We start from the raw sequence: 16,472 nt of genomic DNA, 5'->3' as shown, positions 1-16,472 counted from the left end.
AGGATCAATGTATTTGGTATCAATATATAGCTCTGTGGCTCCTCTCTCATCTGACATGTGCGGCATAATTATGTGATCACGGGGTTCACGAGTAATTCAAATGAGAGTAATGGGTGTGTGGGTGAGCAGTATAGACTGTAAATATGATAGAATTTAATTCAATTTTATATATATTTTTAATTTTCATACTTGATCGTACAGAAAAGTCACTAGTCTCGTTGGAAAGCCCCATTTCTGCTCTTTTGTGCATTAAAGGTCTCATCTTGCTGCAACTAATAATCGGGGGCTGAGTGGTGAGGGTTCTACAAACAACAGAAATAAAAACAGTATCATCTTAAAAGTGTTTATTGTGAGCACTAATCTCATTACAGTGCAGGAACAGATTGATAAGTACATGGCAATTGACCATCAAACATTTTGATATGATCATGTAGATAAAGACAACATAGAGACAGAGACTGAGCCACTGGTGTCTCTTGAACAGAGAACACATATGTGGTCTCTCCTCTGAATGGTGTACTCTGATGTACCAGGAAATTACACACCATTTAATGAAATTAAATAACAAAAGACCTCCTACACGAGGTTTACAGAGCATGGGTTTTCTGGTGTGACTTCAGGTTAGATGAACAACTATAAATCTTTCTACACTCGGAACAGACACATGGCTTTTCTCCAGTATGTGTTCTCTGATGGACAGTAAGTTCTGTACTGGTTTTGAAACCCTTTCCACATGTAGCACACTGATATGGCTTTGCTCCAGTATGGATCATCACGTGTATCTTCAGATAACCTGCCTGAGTAAAAGTCTTTCCACAATCTGAACACTGATATGGCCTTTGTCCAGTATGGATCCTCTGATGTTTCTTAAGATTACTAACATGAGAAAAAGTCTTTCCACAATCTGAGCACTCATATGGCTTTACTCCAGTATGTGTTCTCTGATGATCAGTAAGCTCTCTACTGGTTTTGAACCCCTTCCCACATGTACAACACTGATATGGCTTTACTCCAGTATGGCTCATCTGATGTGTTTTGAGATGACCTGCCTGAGTAAAAGTCTTTCCACAATCTGAACGGTGATATGGCTTTACTCCAGTATGTGTTCTCTGATGTGTCTTCAAATGATGTGCCCGGTTAAAAGTCTTTCCACAATCTGAACACCGATATGGCTTTACTCCAGTATGTGTTCTCTGATGGACAGTAAGTTCTTTACTGGTTTTGAAACCCTTCGTACATGTTGCACAATGATATGGCTTTTGTCCAGTATGGCTCATCTGATGTGTTTTGAGATTACCCACATGAGAAAAAGTCTTTCCACAATCTGAACACTGATATGGCCTTTGTCCAGTATGGATCCTCTGATGATTCTTAAGATTACCCACATGAGAAAAAGTCTTTCCACAATTTGAGCACTCATATGGCTTTACTTCAGAATGTGTTCTCTGATGGAGAGTAAGCGCTCCACTGGTTTTGAAACCCTTTCCACATGTAGCACACTGATATGGCTTTTCTCCAGTATGGATCATCTGATGTATCTTCAGAGTACCTGCCTGAGCAAAAGTGAAATCTGGTGAAATCTACCAGCCACTCTCACATTTTACCAGCACTTGGCTGGTGGCTGGTGCTAATTTCCATCCCTGCTGTGGACGAGGGGCATGCTCCTCCTATTGTCACGGCAATCAGCGACATGCATGAAGCATGCAACCTTCTTTTACTGTCTATGCGCACGTCAGGTGATTTCATTCAGCAGCATCATGGCCAAGCGACAAGCAAAGTTTGATCTAAGGGACGTCGGCTTTATTACAGTAAGAGGACAAAAAGTTGATGAATTAGAAAGAGTACATTTATACTCAAAACTGAAACGCCCAGTCTCAGACAGACTGCAGTTGTTTGTAAACTAAATTCAGTCAATCTTTCCCTCCAACAAACATCAGCTCACTCTTGTAACTCTGTGAAAAGAATGAGTTCAGTCATCTGAGTATTTACTCAACACAGACATGGAGGAAAGTCCTGGACTGGGCCATGGCTGTAAGACACAGGCATTATGTACCTACAAAGAAGAGCCATTCTCACCAGTGGAAATTAAAGAGGAAAACCATTCTGATTTTGGAGAATATGAAGAGGATAAAGACGCATCACCTACAAGTAAGCTGTAGAATCAAAAATCATATTAGGGCGGTCTGCGGTGGGAGTGGGATTATTCTGAGATGTGTAATCCTTAATTTCAGACTTCAAAGCTATTTGCTGTTTTATGTTAGTTGTGTCCTGCCCTTGAATACATATCTCTGTGTCAGTGTTGACCCTCACAGATGAGTGGAGAGATTGCGTGCATTGTTGAAGGATAAATACTGTTGAGCCTATTTTTAATCATCCTCTTATTTTACAGTTGCTGGAAAGATCACAAAAGGGAAGAGTTTCAAGAGCAGGCCTGATCTCAATCCACATCAGAGAACACACACTGGACAAAAGCCATATCATTGTTCAGATTGTGGAAAGACTTTTACTCGGGCAGATGATCTCAAGAAACATCAGATGATCCATACTGGAAAAAAGCCATATCATTGTTCAGATTGTGGAAAGACTTTCAGTCAAGCAGATCATTTGAAGACACAAGAGAACACATACTAGAGAAAAGCCATATCAGTGTTCAGATTGTGGAAAGACTTATTCTTATGTTAGTAATCTTAAGAAACATCAGAGGATCCATACAGGACAAAGGCCATATCAGTGTTCAGATTGTGGAAAGACTTTTACTCGGGCGGATAGTTTGAAGATGCACCTGACGATCCATACTGGAGAAAAGCCATATCAGTGTTCAGATTGTGGAAAGACTTTTAGTCAGGCACGTAATCTGAAGACTCACCAGAAGTTGCATAGTGGGGAAAAGTTTCATCACTGTTCAGATTGTGGAAAGACTTTTGCTCAGGCAAGTCATCTTAAAACACATCTGATGATCCATACTGGGAAAAAGCCATATCAGTGTGCTACATGTTTGAAAAGTTTCAGAACCAGCAGAGAGTGCACTTTCCATCAGAGAACACATACTGGAGTTAAACCATATCAGTGTTCAGATTGTGGAAAGGCTTTTACTCGGGCAGATAGTCTGAAGACACACCAGAGGATCCATACTGGGGAAAAGCCATATCACTGTTCAGATTGTGGAAAGACTTTTGCTCAGGCAAGTCATCTCAAGAAACATCAGATGATTCATACTGGGCAAAAGCCATATCACTGTTCAGATTGTGGAGAGACTTTTGCTCGGGCAGGTACTCTGAAGATACATCAGATGATCCATACTGGGGAAAAGCCATATCAGTGTGCTACATGTGGAAAGGGTTTCAAAACCAGTAAAGAGCTTACTCTCCATCAGATGATCCATACTGCAGTAAATCCATATCAGTGTTCAGATTGTGGAAAGACTTTTGCTCAGGCAGGTCATTTTAGGAGACATCTGATGATCCATACTGGGGAAAAGCCATATCAGTGTGCTACATGTGGGAAGGGTTTCAAAACCAATAATGAGCTTAATGTTCATAAAAGAATACATATTGTAGTTAAACCATAGCAGTGTTCAGAGTGTGGAAAGACTTTTATTTGTAAGATTGTAACGTTGTAAGACGTTTATTTGTCAATATTAAGATGTTGGATGGTCAATTCCTATGTAGTTTTGAGTCTGTTCCTGCACTGTAGTGGGATCATTGGTGACAATAAAACACTTTTAAAATGATACTGTTTTTATTTCTGTTGTGATTTTATTGTGCTCCATTCCATTATCCAAAACACACTAATGTGAGTTCATGCTCCATTAGTTTGAACAATTATAAATTCACATTTAGCCAATCAGCTGCAGGAATGTTGTTACTGGAATGGCAACAGATTGTGGTAATGATCCCCATGTGTATGGGCACAGTTGACACATCTGATGGTCCTCAGGTGAGCTGGGCCATAGCTTAACCTGCAGAAAAACCTGCAGAGGATGGTGGGTGGGGGTGGGGGTGGGGGTGGGGGTGGGGTGGATGAGTGAACTGAGAGGTCATGGAGGTTGGCTTAGTTGGTTGGTCTAATATTTGAAGGTGTCTAAGCTATTTTACTATCTTGTATGAGAGGGTTTCAACTGAAGTTACTGAGTGAGCCAGCATTCCTAGATGGCAGATCATAGGAAATCCCTCCAGACCTGGACAGAGGCTATAACAGTGCTATCAAGGCGTCATTTCAGGAGGCCTGAAACTCCAGCTTCCACACATTACCTGTCTGTGTCCACCAGCATCCTTCTTACTGACGTCTTCCTCTACTGGCGTACCCACAGCAATGACTACAAGGGTCAGTGTCCCCAGAACAACTTGGGGTTCAGTGATTTTCTCAGGGGAACTACAGAGATAGGAATTGAACCCACAGACTCCATAAGAGGGTTCTTTGCTATTGTATAAGACGGTGTCTGAGATATTTTGTTCTTTTACATGAGAAGGTGTCTATATTTTGCAATCCTGTATGAGAGGGTTTTAACTGGAGTTTCTGAGTGAGCCAACATTCAGAGTTGATGGATCATAGGAAATTCCCCCACACCCCGACATATACCTGAATCAAGCTCAGTTGACCAGGACACTCATAGCCATTGACTGACTAGTGATTTAGCATGCTACATTCCCATGAGTGAATCCAATTGACTTCCTTTACGAGCCCAAAGCAACACACAGAGCCTAAGACAATAATATCCGTCAGAGGACAACACAACCCACTCTCTCACATGTGAAACAACACAGGAAATGTCTCCTGCTCCTACGCCATTGTTAGGGCTACTCTTCATGAAAAGTGGCTGTGAATCAAAAACTGTAAAGCCCAGGAATGTGACAATAATACCCGTCAGAGGACAACACAAGCCACTCTCTCAACCCACTCTCTCTCTCTTGCTGTGAAGCAAAAACTGTACGGCCCAGGAATGTTAAACTGCACAATATGGTACCAGAGAACAATCACTACTCAGACACTATAATCTGAGGTACTGCACCTATAGGTGGCACTATAATGTGCAATTTTACGTGCTGGGTGTTTAAAGTAGCATAGCACAAGTTTATGGGGACAATCTCATATGTTTTGTTGACCAAGCTGATGGTCCTCTAGTAGGCCATAGCTCAACATGCAGCAAGGTGGGGATGGGGGATGGAGTAAGTGAACTGAAAGGTAATGGATAACCAGACTCCATGAAGGATGTCTATAGTATTGTGATATCCTGTGTACTCCAGTCATAGCATTGGGTTCAGTCATGTAAGGAGGACTGTTTTACTAGTGGGATCACACTGTCCAATTTTGGAAGAACTCTGCTTCACTTGTGTGAGGGGGTTTCTTAGTAGAATGGATTATGACTCCATCCCCCATCTCCACCTTGCTGCATGTTGAGCTATGGCCTAAGAGGACCATCAAAATTGACAATAGTGACCATACATATAAAGTACCTTTAATTACAAACATTTACCCTGGTCATTGTTAGTGCCATTCACACATGCCACATATTGTCTTTTTCAGCACAGTCTAAGCTACCCAGAACTGCCACAATTTCATATATTGATACGTGCATTCATTTGATTTTTCAAAATACCAAAAGCATACTATATAAATGGTTATATTTTGACTTGCATCTCACAACAGCAGGCTGACGGCTCTACATGACCTTCATGTATTTGTGGGCCTGACTGTCTTACATCTGGCAATATAAGAACGCCGATATAAGAACATGGTGGAGGGACACTTTGGGGCTGAGCAATTCACAGAAGTGTGTGGTGTGTGCCTTACAGAAATAAATCACCATTTTTTCAATCACCAACTTTTTACTACATCGTGATGAACAAAGTAATGGCAAAAAGTGTTTATTTGTCAAACAAATGTGGATGCAATATGAGTCTTGAATTGGATACCATGCAGAAATGTCCTAGGATCTCAAAACTGGGTTATGAACGTGCCTTGCCATTGAGAAACACATGATAATATGTGTATAATCCAAGCTATGCGGCAAAACACACAAAAACATGGGCTAAGTCCAGCTAAATTAAGTTATTATTTTGAAGTAACTTTGCCTGTTGTATAACCTAGAGGATTGCACTTTGTATCAATTGATAGCTCTGTGTCTCCTCTTTTATCTGGCATGCATGAGTTACCTATTAGATCACGGGTTCAAGAAAAAATTAAACGAGAGTAATGGGTGTGCAATGGTAGGCTGAGCTATTATATGACCTTATTGCTTTTCTGTCACTTTGTCTGCTTTTATAACACAGAAGGATCAATGTATTTGGTATCAATATATAGCTCTGTGGCTCCTCTCTCATCTGACATGTGCGGCATAATTATGTGATCACGGGGTTCACGAGTAATTCAAATGAGAGTAATGGGTGTGTGGGTGAGCAGTATAGACTGTAAATATGATAGAATTTAATTCAATTTTATATATATTTTTAATTTTCATACTTGATCGTACAGAAAAGTCACTAGTCTCGTTGGAAAGCCCCATTTCTGCTCTTTTGTGCATTAAAGGTCTCATCTTGCTGCAACTAATAATCGGGGGCTGAGTGGTGAGGGTTCTACAAACAACAGAAATAAAAACAGTATCATCTTAAAAGTGTTTATTGTGAGCACTAATCTCATTACAGTGCAGGAACAGATTGATAAGTACATGGCAATTGACCATCAAACATTTTGATATGATCATGTAGATAAAGACAACATAGAGACAGAGACTGAGCCACTGGTGTCTCTTGAACAGAGAACACATATGTGGTCTCTCCTCTGAATGGTGTACTCTGATGTACCAGGAAATTACACACCATTTAATGAAATTAAATAACAAAAGACCTCCTACACGAGGTTTACAGAGCATGGGTTTTCTGGTGTGACTTCAGGTTAGATGAACATCTATAAATCTTTCCACACTCGGAACAGACACATGGCTTTTCTCCAGTATGTGTTCTCTGATGGACAGTAAGTTCTGTACTGGTTTTGAAACCCTTTCCACATGTAGCACACTGATATGGCTTTGCTCCAGTATGGATCATCACGTGTATCTTCAGATAACCTGCCTGAGTAAAAGTCTTTCCACAATCTGAACACTGATATGGCCTTTGTCCAGTATGGATCCTCTGATGTTTCTTAAGATTACTAACATGAGAAAAAGTCTTTCCACAATCTGAGCACTCATATGGCTTTACTCCAGTATGTGTTCTCTGATGATCAGTAAGCTCTCTACTGGTTTTGAACCCCTTCCCACATGTACAACACTGATATGGCTTTACTCCAGTATGGCTCATCTGATGTGTTTTGAGATGACCTGCCTGAGTAAAAGTCTTTCCACAATCTGAACAGTGATATGGCTTTACTCCAGTATGTGTTCTCTGATGTGTCTTCAAATGATGTGCCCGGTTAAAAGTCTTTCCACAATCTGAACACCGATATGGCTTTACTCCAGTATGTGTTCTCTGATGGACAGTAAGTTCTTTACTGGTTTTGAAACCCTTCGTACATGTTGCACAATGATATGGCTTTTGTCCAGTATGGCTCATCTGATGTGTTTTGAGATTACCCACATGAGAAAAAGTCTTTCCACAATCTGAACACTGATATGGCCTTTGTCCAGTATGGATCCTCTGATGATTCTTAAGATTACCCACATGAGAAAAAGTCTTTCCACAATTTGAGCACTCATATGGCTTTACTTCAGAATGTGTTCTCTGATGGAGAGTAAGCGCTCCACTGGTTTTGAAACCCTTTCCACATGTAGCACACTGATATGGCTTTTCTCCAGTATGGATCATCTGATGTATCTTCAGAGTACCTGCCTGAGCAAAAGTATTTCCACAATCTGAACAATGATATGGCTTCTCCCCAGTATGGATCATCAGATGTGTCTTAAGATGACCTACCTGAGCAAAAGTCTTTCCACAATCGGAGCACTGATATGGCTTTTCTCCAGTATGTGTTCTTTGATGGACAGTCAGCTCTTTACTGGTTTTGTAACTCTTCCCACATGTAGCACAACGATATGGCTTTTGCTCAGTATGGATCATCATATGTTTCTTCAGATAACCTGCCTGAGTAAAAGTCTTTCCACAATCTGAACACTGATATGGCCTTTGTCCAGTATGGATCCTCTGATGTTTCTTAAGATTACTAACATGAGAAAAAGTCTTTCCACAATCTGAGCACTCATATGGCTTTACTCCAGTATGTGTTCTCTGATGATCAGTAAGCTCTCTACTGGTTTTGAACCCCTTCCCACATGTACAACATTCATGTTGATCTCCAATGGGGCCACATGGCTGCAGTGATTTCTGTTGCTGTAATAATGTCTTCCTGCACTGGGAGCCAATGGGACATCCCTCTGTCTTTTGCTTTACCTCAGCATCCCCTCTTTCATTGGACTGGATCTTCTGAAGAACTACTAAAATGTTTGAGGATGAAAATAACATTTAATTAGGATACATTCTTCAATCACAAAGTAAATTGGTTTCCTTTGTGGTTTGATTTTTACTCTTTTTCTTTTTAATTAAGGCAATCAATTGTCAAATGATGATTTTATATTCCTGTTTTAGCATGGTATCAAATATATGTGCTCCCCAAATAACACATCATTATGGATTTTGCTTTCTATCACTTCAACACCTTTTAAGAGTCCAGTCATCTACTTACTTGTAGGAGAAGATCCGTGGTGACCATATTCTCTGAGATCAGATTCTTCTTCCACTTTCATTTCCATTGGTGACTCTTTTATTAGTGATGTACATGTTTCCACCTTACAGCCATGTACCAGTCCAGGACTTTCCTCCATGTCTGTGCTGAGCAAATACTCTTGTAGGAAATCATCAAATTCTTCTTCTTTAATCTCCTTCTTCACTGGCATTAAGTCTTGTGATGGTTCAGTAAGTCTTGACATCTCAGACAGACTGCAGATGTTTGTAAACTAAATCCAGTCAACCTTTCCCTCATCAGACATCAGAGCATCAGAGCACCCTTGTACCTCTGTGAAAAGAATGAGTTTAGTCATCTGACCCAACTCCTTTATGTTTCTCAAACCCATTTTTGCCCAACCAATCAAGCAACTGTATTCAAACACGGACCAATCAGCAGCAGAGGCTTTTGTTATTCAAAACAACAGACTGGCAAAGGATTCTGGGAAGGAGTTCCATATGCATGAGTGTTTTGCATACCTGCAGAATCTCCACAAAGGAGGTGTGAACTGAAACTTGATTGGACAACAGAGTAAATGGGGTTGGGAAGGAGGTGTGAAGTGAAAGGTGATTTGACAACAGAGTAAATGGGGGTGGGAAGGAGGTGTGAACTGAAAGGTGATTGGACAACAGAGTAACTGGGGGTGGGGAGGAGGTGGGAAATGAAAGGTGATGTGATAGGGTATGTAGGGAGGGCTTACAGTGAAATAAGAATCAAAATGTACGCAAATATTCAGATACATTATTTGTAAATTATTTATTGCGTATGAGAAAAAAAGCAAATGCAGAATTGTTTTTAAGAAAAGCAATGTTTTGATGACACAACTATTATTTAATATATTTACATTCAGCAATTTGGTAGACTAATTTATTGAAAGCTGCTTACAACAATGTGATAACATTTAAGCAACAGAGCTGCCTCCATTTCATGCAAAAGCAAAACAGGCCTCCTTACATGACTGAACCCAATGCTACGACTGGAGTACACAGGATATCACAATACTATAGACATCCTTTATGGAGTCTGGTGCAGATATCCATGACCTTTCAGTTCACTTACTCCATCCCCCATCCCCACCTTGCTGCATGGTGAGCTATGGCCTACAAGAGGACCATCACCATTACCTTTCAGTTCACTTACTCCATCCCCACCTTGCTGCATGTTGAGCTATGGCCTACAAGAGGACCATCAGCTTGGTCAACAGTGCCCTTACATATGGGCCTGTTTCCATAATCTATTTTTATGCTAGTTAACCCTAAGCACCTTTGGCTATTACAAACATTTACTTTTAATTAGAAACATTTACCCTGGTCATTGTAAGCAGTAGTCGAGTTGAGGGGGGATGGCATCCCCCTTTGAAATTGATATGGTCAAAATCATCCCCCCTCTGAAACGGCCATCCCCCTCCCCATCCCCCCCAGTCATTTTTCAATGAACGTGGAAATATCACCACTATTTCATTGTTCCCATAATCTATTGTTATGCTTGTTAACCCTATGCACCTTTGGCTATTACAAACATTTACTTTTAATTAGAAACATTTACCCTGGTCATTGTAAGTGCCATTTACACATGCTACATATTGTGTTTTTTTCAGTCAGTTCAGTCAGTTCAGTTTCAGTCTAGGCTACCAAGAACTGTTACAATGTCATAAACTAATACTTGCATTCATTTGATTTTGCTATTTAAACAATAAAAAATACCAGAAGCACAGACCTGTTTTTAGGAACTGTGTTATGCACCAGGTAGACTGGCCTGTCTGGCCATACAAGATAGTAAAACAGCATAGACACCCTCTTACTGAATGCTTAAGCACTAATCCTGATTCTTGTAGCACAATTTCTAAACCTATGAACACATATATGTAACCGTTGTATGCGTTGTGTTGTAAATAGCAGAGCAGACACAAACTCCAAGTCGAGGATTTTATTATTCTGAAGATAGACAAACAAAAGTTGTATCACACGACCGTCCAACCTGGCGAATGCCACACTTGCGCGGGCAAGATGAACTGGGGCACAACTAGATATATTCATAAAAACAAACATGTACCTTAAGATAGACAACAAAGTTGTATCACACGACTGTCCAACCTGGCGAATGCCACTAGAAGTATAGAGTCACTGTTAGCATACATGTAATATATTGTACACTTTACAAACCAACAGTCTACTTACTGGACAGTCCTAAACACATAGTTCTGTTCTCACTTAATGAAAATCGAATTCTAGGTACATGTAGATTGAGATAAAGGATATATATGCAATTAAAATTATTAAAATATCATACATTTTCTCCAGTGTGTAAAACTCGTAACCTACCACTTGCGCGGGCAAGATGAACTGGGAAGAGGCAAACGCGTCGTTCCCATACCAACCATTTTCTTAAAGGTGCAGAACACCATTACATAACATTACAGTGGCAAGTGGAAGCACCGTTACATATAGCAAAACCACTCACTGAGTTTGACAAACTAAAAGCACCAGCACGGCTTTGAACTCAGTTTTCAATTTTGTAACACACACTCCTAGCAAAATTATACACACATTTATTATTATTTACGCTGTTTTGCCAACTGTACGGCACACATCATGAAAACTGTTTTAGATAATTAGTTCACTTTGCAATCAGCCTAAGCAGTAAAAATAAGGCACAGGTAAGATATCCGTGTGGAGTACAATGGAGGGAGCAGGAAGAGTGAGAATTAGAGGAGGCCTAGGAGGAGGACGTGGAGGTAAAGTAGGAGAAAGAGGAGGAGGAAGAGGACAAGAGGGTGAAGGAGTGAGAGGGAGAGGACGACAAGGACAAGGAGCCTTGGACAGGCGGACATTGCATGCAATGTAGATGAATTTTTGTGGCCGTACCCAGAGAGACGTCATGATGTTTTTTTTGTCTCAGTGAAATTACTATTTTGTGTTTTGACTTTGTATTTGTTTTGATGAGTGTAAACACCAATACTTGATGTTTGGATCCCTATATGTTTACAGAACTATGACAAAAGTATGACCTCAAACTGACATACTGTAGCCTACCTTGTGCACAGAGAAAGCAAAGCCAGATGTGTGTTGTATTCACACCATCAGTTTGTAGTTGGCACATTGTGTGCTTAGTAAAAGATGGCTTGTGTTTACTGTTTGATACAGAAACATCATTTTTACAAAGGTGTGGAGAGTTAATCAAGCTGTGTTCGCTTTTGCAAGAGAACTACGATGTTTTGATAATTTGGTGAAAGGTTTTGTTATTTGTGGTGTAGTGGAGCTTCAGAATAACGGCAAATGTACAGTACTTTAGCAAATAGCTTTACTGAAAACATCAAGCAGCAACATAACATGTGTAGTATCTCACTCATACATTCTTCTTCATCTAACATAGTATGTGACTAGCTGCACACGCATACATTCTGTTACAGTGCCTCCTAGTGGCTATGAGTGTCCTGGTCAAACTAATGGAGCATTGACTCACATGTGTGTGGTTGATGATAATGGCATGGAGCACAGTAACATCACAACAGAAAGAAAAACAGTGTTATTTTAAAAGTGTTTTATTGTCACTACTGATCCCACTACAGTGCAGGAACAGACTCAAAACTACATAGCAATTGACCATCCAACATCTTAATATTGACATGACACTACAGAGACAGCATGAGACTGAACCACTGGTGTGGCACCTATTGTAAATATCTTTTCAAAATGAGAACATAGATATGGTCTCTTCGCTGAAAGGATCCTCTGCTGCACCAGGAAATTAAACACAATTTAATGCCATTTAATAAATAAAGACATTCTACCCAAGGACTACCAAGCATGGATCTTCTGATGTGCCTTGATATTACTCACTTCAGTAAAAGTCTCATCACAATCTGAACAGTAATGAGACTTATACTCAGTAACCACATTCTGCTGTCTCTTCACTTTAGATGAACAAATAAAAGTCTTTCCACACTCGGAACACTGCTATGGTTTAACTACAGAGTGTATTCTTTTATGAACATTAAGCTCATTATTGGTTTTGAAACCCTTCCCACATGTAGCACACTGATATGGCGTTTGTCCAGTATGGATCCTCTGATGTGTCTTCAGATTACTCACATAAGAAAAAGTCTTTCCACACTCTGAACAGATATATGGCTTTACTTCAGAATGTGTTCTCTGATGGAGAGTAAGTTCTGTACTGGTTTTGAAACCCTTTCCACATGTAGCACACTGATATGGCTTTTCTCCAGTATGGATCATCTGATGTATCTTCAGAGTACCTGCCTGAGCAAAAGTCTTTCCACAATCTGAACAATGATATGGCTTCTCCCCAGTATGGATCCTCTGGTGTGTCTTCAGATCGCCTGTCTGAGCAAAACTCTTTCCACAATCTGAACAATGATATGGCTTCTCCCCAGTATGGATCATCTGATGTGTCTTCAGACTATCTGCCCGAGTAAAAGTCTTTCCACAATTTGAACAATGATATGGCTTTACTCCAGAATGTGTTCTTTGATGTGTCTTCAAATTATGTGCCAGAGTAAAAGTCTTTCCACAATCTGAACACTGATATGGCTTTACTCCAGTAGGTGTTCTCTGATGTGGATTGAGATCAGACCTGCTCTTGAAGCTCTTCCCTTTTGTGATCTTTCCAGCAACTGTAAAATAAGAGGATGATTAAAAATAGGCTCAACAGTATTTATCCTACAACAATGCATGCAATCTCTCCACTCATCTGTGAGGGTCAACACTGACACTGAGATATGTATTCAAGGGCAGGACACAACTCATAATATAGCCGCAAGCGGCGATGGCGGGCCCGAGCACCTGCAGTGCGGAGACCTGTGAGATTTCGGAATCTAACAAAGCAACATGTGCGTGTTGGTGGGCATGTGCATGAGCAACACACATGCCCACCAAATTTGGTTAATTTTCATCAATGTATGTGTCAACCACAACAGACAACATGCTAGGTGGCGCTATAGAGTCCCAAAACCACACCCAAGGCCAGAGCTGTGTCTCTGACTAGTGGCAGCAATAACACACAAGCGTACCTAATTGTCGTGAATGTATGTGTCAACAATAATAGACAATGTGCTAGGTGGCGCTATAGAGTCCCTAAGCCTCACCCTAGGCCAGGGCTCTATCCCTGACAAGCAGTAGCAATAGCACACATGCCCGACAAATGTGGTTCATTTTCGTGAATGTGTCAACCATAATAGACAATGTGCTAGGTGGCGCTTTAGAGTCCCTAATCCACACCCTAGGCCAGAGCTCTGTTTCTGACTTGCGGCAGTAATAAAACACAAACTCACCAAATTTGATTCATTTTCGTGAATGTATATGTCAACCACAACAGGTAACACACTAGGTGGCGCTTTAGAGTCCCTAATTCACACCTGAGGCCAGAGCTCTGTCTCTGAATAGCTATAGCAAAACACATGCCCACCAAATTTGGTTCATTTTCTTGAATGTACGTGTCAACCACAACAGACAATGCGCTAGATGGCGCTATAGAGTCCTTAAGCCACACCCTCGGCCAGAGCTCTGTCTTTGACTAGCGGCAGCAATAACACACAAGCCCACCAAATTTGGTTAATTTTCGTGAATGTTTGTGTCAACCACAACAGACAATGCGCTAGGTGGCGCTATAGAGTCCTTAAGCCACACCCTAGGCCAGAGCTCTGTCTCTGACTACCGATAGCAATAACACACAAGCCCACCAAATTTGGTTCATTTTCGTGAATGTATGTGTCAACCACAACAGACGACCCACTAGGTGGCGCTATAGAGTCCCTACGCTGCACCCTAGGCCAAAGCTCTGTCTCTGACTAGCCATAGCAATAACACACAAGTCCACCAAATTTTGTTCATTTTCGTGAATGTATGTGTCAACCACAACAGACAACCCACTAGGTGGCGCTATAGAGTCCCTACGCTGCAACCTAGGCCAAAGCACTGTCTCTGACTAGCCATAGCAATAACACACAAGTCCACCAAATTTGGTTCATTTTCGTGAATGTATGTGTCAACCACAACAGACAACACACTTGGTGGCGCTATAGAGTCCCTACGCCACACCCTAGACCAAAGCTCTGTCTCTGACTAGCCATAGCAATAACACACAAGTCCACCAAATTTGGTTCATTTTCGTGAATGTTTGTGTCAACCACAACAGATAACGTGCTGCTAGGTGGCGCTATAGAGTCCCAAAGCCACATCTTAGGCCAGAGCTCTGTCTCTGACTAGCAGAAGCAATTCCACATGTAGCTGCCAAATTACATCCAATTCATAACCTTTTTTCTGCCTATAACACCAACTTCCTGTTTCTTAATAAAACGCCATAATTCAAACCTTCAATATACTTCAAAAATTCCAATTCCTCTCGGGCAACCCCTCAAGATCATTTTAGTGCTTATATGACATGATTTCGATAAACCGTCTAGGAGAAGTGTTTCAAAATATGTGATGTGCAAAAATCATAATCTTAATCATAACTCAAATTCTTATACGATTCACTATATAGTTTAAATGCAAAACTTGTTCAGATTCATACAACACACGTGTCCACCAAATTTGATTCATTTCCGTGAATGTATGTGTCAACCACAACAGACAGCGTGCTAGGTGGCGCTATAGAGTCCCTGAGCCACACCCTAGGCTACTAAGTCGGTCTTCCAGTAGAGGTATCAATTCTACAGGTAGCTGCCAAAGAGTTTTAGAGCATGCCAAGTTGGTGAAAAAGGACACAACATTTCCGGTAAGAGGATTCCACTATAATAATAATAATAATCTGAGCAAAAACAATAGGGCCTTGCACCTACGGTTGCACCTACCTCGGTGCTCGGGCCCTAATGAAACAGCAAATAGCGTTCAAGTCTGAAATTAAGGATTACACATCTCAGAATAGTCCCACTCCCACCGCAGACTGTCCTAATCTGATTTTTTATTCTACAGCTTACTTGTAGGTGATGAGTCTTTATCCTCTTCATATTCTCCAAAATCAGAATGGTTTTCCTCTTTTATTTCCACTGGTGAGAACGGCTCTTCTTTGTAGATAAATGATGCCTGTGTCTTACAGCCATGGCCCAGTCCAGGACTTTCCTCCATGTCTGTGTTGAGCAAATACTCTTGTAGGAAATCTTTAAATTCTTCTTCTTTAATCTCCTTCTTCACTGGCATTAAGTCTTGTGATGGTTCAGTAATACTTGACATCTCAGACAGACTGCAGTTGTTTGTAAACTAAATCCAGTCAACCTTTCCCTCAAAAAAAACCATCAGAGCACCCTTGTACCTCTGTGAAAAGAATGAGTTCAGTCATCTGACCCAACTCCTTTATGTTTCTCAAACCCATTTCTGCCCAACCAATCAAGCAACTGTATTCAAACACGGACCAATCAGCAGCAGAGGCTTTTGTTATTCAAAACAACAGACTGGCAAAGGATTCTGGGAAGGAGTTCCATGTGCATGAGTGTTTTGCATACTTGCAGAATCTCCACAAAGGAGGTGTGAACTGAAATGTGATTGGACAGCAGAGTAAATGGGGGTGGGAAGGTGGTGTGAACTGAAAGGTGATTGGACAACAGAGTAAATGAGGGGTGGGAAGGAGGTGGGAAATGAAATGTGATGTGATAGGGTATTTAGGGAGGGCTTACAGTGAAAAAAAAAAAACAATCAAAATGTACGCAAACATTCAATAATTTGAGATTTACTGTATTATGAGGAAAAAAACAAATGCAGGATTATTTTTTAAGAAAAGCAATGTTTTGATAACACAGCTATTAT

At 40.7% G+C, this 16,472-nt stretch overlaps 2 pseudogenes; one reads left to right on the top strand and one right to left on the bottom strand.

Moving 5' to 3' along the window:
* LOC134076052 (zinc finger protein 501-like) overlaps nucleotides 1–8,734 on the bottom strand; it is a 31,613-nt pseudogene extending 22,879 nt beyond the window's left edge.
* On the top strand, nucleotides 2,001–4,430 carry LOC134058296 (zinc finger protein OZF-like; annotated as a pseudogene).
* Nucleotides 8,735–16,472: the final 7,738 nt, after the last annotated feature.

Source organism: Sardina pilchardus, chromosome 1, assembly GCF_963854185.1.
Source record: "Sardina pilchardus chromosome 1, fSarPil1.1, whole genome shotgun sequence".
In the NCBI taxonomy this organism is placed as follows: Eukaryota; Metazoa; Chordata; class Actinopteri; order Clupeiformes; family Clupeidae; genus Sardina; species Sardina pilchardus.
The sequence above is the reverse complement of the archived record's forward strand: the minus strand, read 5'-3'. Positions and strand labels throughout refer to the sequence as shown.